Genomic DNA, 7,240 nt, shown 5'->3' on the forward strand with positions numbered 1-7,240 from the left:
TTATCTTACCCAGTCCTGTCTCCCTGTTTTTGTTTGTTTTTTTTTTTTTGGGGGGGGGGTGGGGTGTTGTTTTGGGTTTTGTTTTTTGATACTGGGGATTAAACCCAGGAGTACTTAACCACTGAGCTAAGTCCCCAGCCCTTTTGTTTTAAATTTTAAGACAAGTTCTCACTAAGTTACTTAGGGCCTCAGTAAATTTCTGAGCCTGGCCTTGAACTTGCAATCCTCCATCCTCAGCCTCTGAGATTACAGATCTGCACCTGGCTCTGCCTTCCTTTTATGCACTGCTTTCTTTGGAATAGTGGTTGCCAGAAGGAAGGGGCACCTTAGTAGGAAGGAGGTAAAAGCTCCAGGCAAGAGTGAAAGGGCCAGGAGGCTATGCTGAGCCTCCAGGATAGAAGGCTGCAGGCCCTGCTGATCTGCAGCTCTGTCTGATCCTCAGAGGTGCTGTTGTTCTGTTGGCTCCCTTCGTGACATCTGAGAGTTGAGAAGGGGATGCTCAGAGGTGTCATCAGGAACAACAGACACTCGACATGTCAGGCAGGTTTGTGGCTCACTCTCCCACCTCCATCCCTTGCTAAGGAAGTGCTCTATCGCTGAGCTGCACCGCAGACAAGATTTCCATCTCTGAATATTCTGAACAGCCTTCTGCCCTTGTAGAAAGCCCACCTGGATCAGTGCATTGTGCCTTCTTGGCTCGGGAGCTTCCGAGTGGACACACGGGGATGACAGTAACCACAAATCAGAATTTTTCTATTGTAAATGATTTTTCAAAATCTGGCTTCAACAAAAAGAATTGTAGTTTCAGCTTCAGACTCTGGAGGATTCAGGTATTCAAGTAATATGATGAGGGAGACAAGCTGTCTCTCCATCACTCGGCTTGCCAACCCTCATTCGCTAATCATGACTTAATTCAGAGTCCACACACTAACACAAACCTCTACATTATCATGCATTTCATTCAAAATCATTGGCACTCTAAAATCAGATTATTCACCTTCAGCAGCTTTAAAGTCTTATAATGACCAAAAACTGAGCTTACAAATAAATTGAAATTTATCTCTGCCAAAAAAAAGAAAATCAATGTACTCTATGAAAAGAGCATAAACTTTATAAAAAACCTAATTTTGAAATGTATAATTGTGCTTTGGGATACTTGAACTTGTGGGGAGAATCTTTTGATGGAGCTGCTGCTTCTAATTGGATAAAACTATATTTGGGGCTGGGGATGTGGCTTAGTGGTAGGATGAGTGCTAGCGCACAGGAGGCCACAGCTTCCATCCCTAGTACCGCAACAACAACAACAAACTATATTTTGTATACAAATGTGCTAAAATTGAGATGTCAATCTGTGCAGTCTACAAATTTGCTTATGATCATCAAAGCAAACAAATTTAAAATATATGTTGAACTTCCTCTTGTAAAAATATATGTTGACGTGTGTAGCTCTAAGTGGATTTTCCAAAGACAATTTCTATGGAAAGATTTAAGCTGAACATTTTGTTCTTCTTAGTATAAAGAAACCAGAATTTAGAATATATTAAGCAGAGTTTGCTTTGAACATATTAGATACCTTCCTACAAACAGAGAAAATGTTTGATTTAAGATTCTATAGAGAAGCAGTAATTGAAGGTGTCAGTAACTTCAAATTTATGCAGTTGTGAAGATAATTTCAGGAAGTCTTTTAAAGAAAAATAAGGAAAGCCATATGAAAAAAAAAGGCATTTTTCAGAAAATGCCAGTACCTACTATTGGAGAAAATGATGGCTAAGAAACTGATTAAACAATGAGAATAGTAGCAGGAGTAAGAACTCTGCTCATGCTATTTTTAGCATGCAGGTAATTAACAAAAAGAAGTATTATAAAATTGTTATTATTAAAACTTTTCTATTGAGGAAAGCAAAAAGTAATAAAAAATGAAATAAACTTTATTTGTATGTGAAATAAGCTTTATTTATTTTTAGGTGGTGCTGAGGATTGAACCCAGGGCTTCACACCTGTGAGGTGAGTGCTCTACCACTGAGCCACAACCCCAGCCCTGAAATAAAGTTTATTTAAAGTAAAAAATTAAAATTCTAGGTGGGCTGAAGATTATTAACTGCTTAGATGTAGATGATATTACTATAAACTGTATTCCATGCTGTGGGATAGTTATCATTAGAAAGGCCCACCAAACCAAGTTTCTGGAATTTCCCCGTCAGGTAGAAACTATTTTAATTATCACACTAGCAAGTGGCTTAATGGAAATGGAATGTGATATACATGTTTCTCATTTAAAATTTTCAGTAAACATATAAAGTGACAACTGTGTTGCATGGCAAACTAAGTCATGATTAGAACTGCTCCATTTATGTATGAGGTGCCAAAATGCATCCTGCTATCATGTATAAATAATTAGAACAAATAATATATTTTTAAAAACTGATTAAGCAAGCGAAACTACACTGAAATTTCACTTTACTCCAGTTAGAACATCAGCCATTAAGAATAAAAACAATAATAAATGGTGGACAAGATGTAGAGAAAAAGGAACACTTTTATACTGTTGATAGGTTTGTAAATTAGTACAACCAGTTTGGAAAATTAGTATAGAGGTTCCTCAATAGACTTGGCATGGAACCACCATATGACCCAGCTAAACCACTGCATAGTATTTATCCTTAAGAATTAGTCATAGTACAGCTACAGATCCATACCCATTTTATAACTGCTACATTCACAATTGCCAAACTATGGAACCAGCCAAGGCATCCATCAGTGAATGAATGGATAAAGAAAATGTGGTATGTATACACAAAGGAGTTTTACTCAGCCAGGAAGAAAAATGAAATTATGGCATGTATAAGAAAATGAATAGAACTTGAGATCTTAGGTTAAGTGAAATAAGCCAAACTCAGAAGGTCAAAGGTGGTATGTTTTCTCAGATATGTGAAAGCTAGAGAGAAAAAAGGAAAATAAAGGTGTGTGTGTGTGGGGGGAATCTCATGTAAATCTATAAATCGAGATATCAGTTGAGGGGAGGTACCGGGAAAGGAACAAGCGATAAAAAGAACAAATACTGGTTAATGCTACTCTGGACAAATTTCACATTGTGTTCATGTACGAATATGTTACAACAAATCCCCTATAATGTACAACTATAATGTGCCAGTAAAAATATTAAAACAAATAAGCTGTTTAAATCATAATTTATAGTTTCATAAAATCAACTTTCATCTAATTATGGAAAAATTAAACTTTACTGTCATTTTGGTTGTGTTCTGGAAAAAGAATCACCAAATTAAGGGTACATAAGTTAAAGCTAAACATCAAGCCTCATGCCATGAATAAGCAATATGGGAGAGTAAGCACACTCAGGTCTATTTGGTTGTGTTTCTACTTATGTATGCTTGTTATACTTTGAAATTCCTAAAACCAGGGAGATTGGCTTGGTATTTTGGGAAACAGACCGGAAAATAGGAGAAATTTTCATCTTAGCAAAAACAATAAAAATAATAAATGCACCACGTTTTTCAGGTCGCGAGAACGCACCCCCCCCGTCCCCCGCCCCCCCCTCCCGTGGAAAGGCGGAGCCCCGACGCCCGCCCCGAAAGGCGACACCACCGAGAGGCTGCAGGTCCCAAGCGGTCCGGCAGTAGCGGGCTTGGGCCGCCAGGGAACAGGGGAAAGGCCTCAGGGGCGGGGCCTGCGCAGCCCAAAGGAACCTGCCCTGGCGAGCGCCCGCGAGTGAGGAAGGGCGGACGCCGGGGACCTGGCCTGGTGGGGCGGGTGAGCAGGTGGGACGGCGGAGGCGGGGCCTCGAGAGCGGGCGGGGCCTGGGCTGGCGAAGAAAGGGCGGGGCGGGGCCTAGGGGCGGAGCCAGCGAAGCGGGTCCCGCTGCTGGAGACAGTCACTGCCCTGACTGGACTCTGGCGGTAGCGGGCGCTGGCCGGTGGTGGTGGGGAGGGGCACGGCCTGGGCTGCTGGGGCAGCTGGAGCTGGCCATCACAGGGAGCCAAGAGGCGGATCTGCAGCCGGGAGCGCACCTCAGGCCGGCAGAGGAGGCGGCTGCAGCCAGATCCGGGAGCGCTGCTGGTGGCGGCATCTCGCGCAGCCAGTGCGTGAGGCGGATGCGGGGCCCGAGGTACCGAGGGCCGGCGGTGGCAGGGCCACGGTGCCCAGGGGCGGCGGCGGCGGGAGCGAGGCCTTCCCTCGTTAGGCAGCGCGCGGCTGCGGCGGGGCTAGAGGAGACCCGCCTCCCCTCCACGCCACCCCCTTTCCGGCGCGCCCAGCGCAGTGGGCTAGGAGGGTTGGGGGCGCCGCGCTGGACGCCGGCCGCGGCCCTCACGGGGGCTCGGAGGACCCCGCACCCTCCCAGAGACACACCCCAGGGGCGGGGCGGGCGGCGGCGGGCGTGCCGGGCCGGGGGACCGCGGTGCAGGGCGTGGTCTCTGCCAGGCGGCCAGCCACGGCGGCCCGGGCGCCGGACCCGGACCCTTTTGTCTCCTGGCCGAGCTGGACTCGGGCTGCCCCGCTCGTGCCGCTGCCCCGCGCCTGGCTCGGGAGGAGTTGGCCGCTGCGCTGAGCGGGAGGTGGCGTCTGACCCGTCCTGCGCATAGCCCTTGGTGCAGCGCGGGGAAGGAGTCACGCTGTAGTGTGTTTGGAAGGGACTGTCGCCTTCTCTTTTCTGTGAACCAGTTCTCATCCAGCCACAACCCTGGGGTTCTTTTCCTCGATTTTGCAAACTACCAACAAAGAAGTGCAGCGGGTCTAGTAGACAGCCCCCGACTGCCATGCAGGGCGGGCTGAGAGCGCTTCCTTGGAGGCGCTGTTCCACCAAGCTAGCCTCAGAGCCTTTGGGCCAAAATGAAGGGTGTCACTCCATCAAGTGCATCAAGTCTCTTTTTCTCCCTTTCTAGGGTGAAAAGGTTTCAAAAATCGATATTAAATTAATAAAATCGGCTGCTTGGGAATTACAACCATAGAAGAAAATAATGCAAAAGGGAAATAGAACGAGTATCTTTGAGGGGTAAGTGTCCCAACTTCTTGAAAGTGCCAGAGATGAGGTGTATGGATTTTTGAGATCAATGGGTGAACTGTAAATAAGCTTTTAATATATGGTATTTTGCACTAAGATATTTTTGTTTGTTTCGTTTTAGTTACTGATGGAAATTGTGGATTACCTGGACATCTTAAGACCCAGGAACCCGTTTATTAAGAATCTGCTGTCTTGAAAAATGTGTTTTATGAATGCTTTGAATTAAGAAGGTGTAAACAGTGGTTTGTCATTTCTGCCACATAAGGAAAATCTGAATCAGTTCCCTGGCAGTTGCCCAGATGCCTAAAACTGGCAAGTACTAGTCCTTGGAGTGGTCATCCTTCAACAGGAAATACAGAGCTACCTATGTACTATATAAATGCTATCTCTTTGATGACATTTAAGATAATGGGCAGCTTTTCTACATCTGATTTTCACACACACAATTAACACTTGGAGTCTGGAGAAGCATTTGTTATATATTGAAAGACTGAGTTTTCTCTTTTTGAGTTTTCCAGATTTATTATTTCATCTGTATGCTTAGAATCTCTACAGTCACATAAACTCCAGACATAACGATGGAGCTATATGACCCATCAAGATATACAAAAACTATGGGCAAGCTTTGGAACCAGTTGTTTTTGCGTCTGTTCAACAATTAATATATTCTCTGCTAATCAAGAATATGGAAGCAAATACAGTCATGCACATTGTATTGATAAATTGTGACTGTTGAATTTCTCTGTAACTGGTTTCTTTTGTCATTCAAATGCAAGTTATGTCCAAATGGATATAAAGACTCTATTGGTGTACCTATCTCCTAGCCAGTGTTGAAGATAGAAAACCTATTATGACTAATCCTTGGGAAGAAAAAGTCTGCAAAATGGCCCAAACGAGTTTACTGCAAGGGAAGCAGTTTTACTGTAGGGAGTGGGTTTTCCACAAGCTACAGCATTGCCTCCAGGAGAAAACCAGCTGCTGCGGTAGTGCTGTCAACACACCATCCTTTGTGATGAATTTTGGGAATAATGCTGGTGCTGTCTCAGGAAAGGCAGCTGCCTGGAGTGTGTTGTTGGTAGGAGGGCCTGGTAGTGGCAAGACAGCCCTGTGTACTGAACTCTTATGGCCAAGTTCACCTACAAGCTTGCAGAGAGGTTTACATCGCCAGGCTTTGGCCTTTCATTTCTGAAAAGCCCAGGACTCTGATACTTTGTGTGTTGGAGGGTTCCTTAGAGGTCTGGTTGCCCAGATATGCCGCAGTGGACTACTCCAAGGATATGAGGACAAGCTGTTCAAAGCCTTTTATAGCCTGGGGAATGTGAGAGGAACCCAGCAGAAGCATTCAAAAGGTAACAGCAAAGAATGTCATAATGTTTAGGGTTCTGTGCAACAATTAGTGATTTTTAGCAAGTTTTTTTTTTTTGAGATACTTTTACTAGTGCTGTGCAGTTGGGCTTAATCGGTGGTTGTGAGTACAGCTGTTTATTTTAGTATGGGAAGAAACAGAACTTTGTATTGCACAGTATATAGATTAAAAGTAAGTCTTAACTGTTCTTGTTAAGTAACAGAATGTTCTGTTTCTAACAGTAACTGTCAGTGGTAAGGGGAGTCTGTTCTTATGATAAAGAAGAACAGTTAGCTGCCTGGAAACCAGGCCTCATTTTCAGGGAGGATGAACTATCTATACTATGAGCTGAAGTAGAAGAAATCCCAGTGTAGAAGCCAGTACACTTTTGTTTATAGCATATTATTTTTTACATGAAAATTTCTCCTTAAAAGGCGTCATAAGCATTAAGAGTCTGAAGAAAATTTGCTAATGTGGTTTTGGGATTATTCCCATATTAACTTATTGAAAAGTTGAATTATAAGTTTATGTGATATTTGTAACAGAGTGAAAATTTGATATTATTTTAGTGCTTTTAGTGAGTGGTGCAGAGAACATTCCCCCCCCCCAATTTTAGTTAAGCATTTGTTCATGGTGAGTGGACTGATCTAAGCAAGTTGCTTTTTGAAGTGGCTGCAGATTCAAAATTTGCTCAAGAAAACATAATTTCTTGAAAATATAATTTTTGCCTGTCACTTCCTTGGTCATTGTGAAAGTAGCAATTGGTTATTGTGTGCTGGCTGTGGCCTCCCTTCTACTTGAATGACTCATTTTGCCACACACCTTTTTCTTCCCATATTAACTAGGCTTCAGCAGGTTAAAGTTTGTGCCCCAAGAAT

At 43.8% G+C, this 7,240-nt stretch overlaps 1 pseudogene across 1 annotated transcript; it reads left to right on the forward strand.

Moving 5' to 3' along the window:
• Window positions 1-5,867: 5,867 nt before the first annotated feature.
• LOC308640457 (ankyrin repeat domain-containing protein 50-like) lies at window positions 5,868-6,370 on the forward strand (annotated as a pseudogene). Its single transcript has one exon. The product of its transcript is annotated as an ankyrin repeat domain-containing protein 50-like (transcript).
• The last annotated feature ends 870 nt before the right edge of the window (window positions 6,371-7,240 follow it).

Source organism: Spermophilus citellus (assembly GCF_964194105.1).
Source record: "Spermophilus citellus genome assembly, contig: SCAFFOLD_58, whole genome shotgun sequence".
NCBI lineage: Eukaryota > Metazoa > Chordata > Mammalia > Rodentia > Sciuridae > Spermophilus > Spermophilus citellus.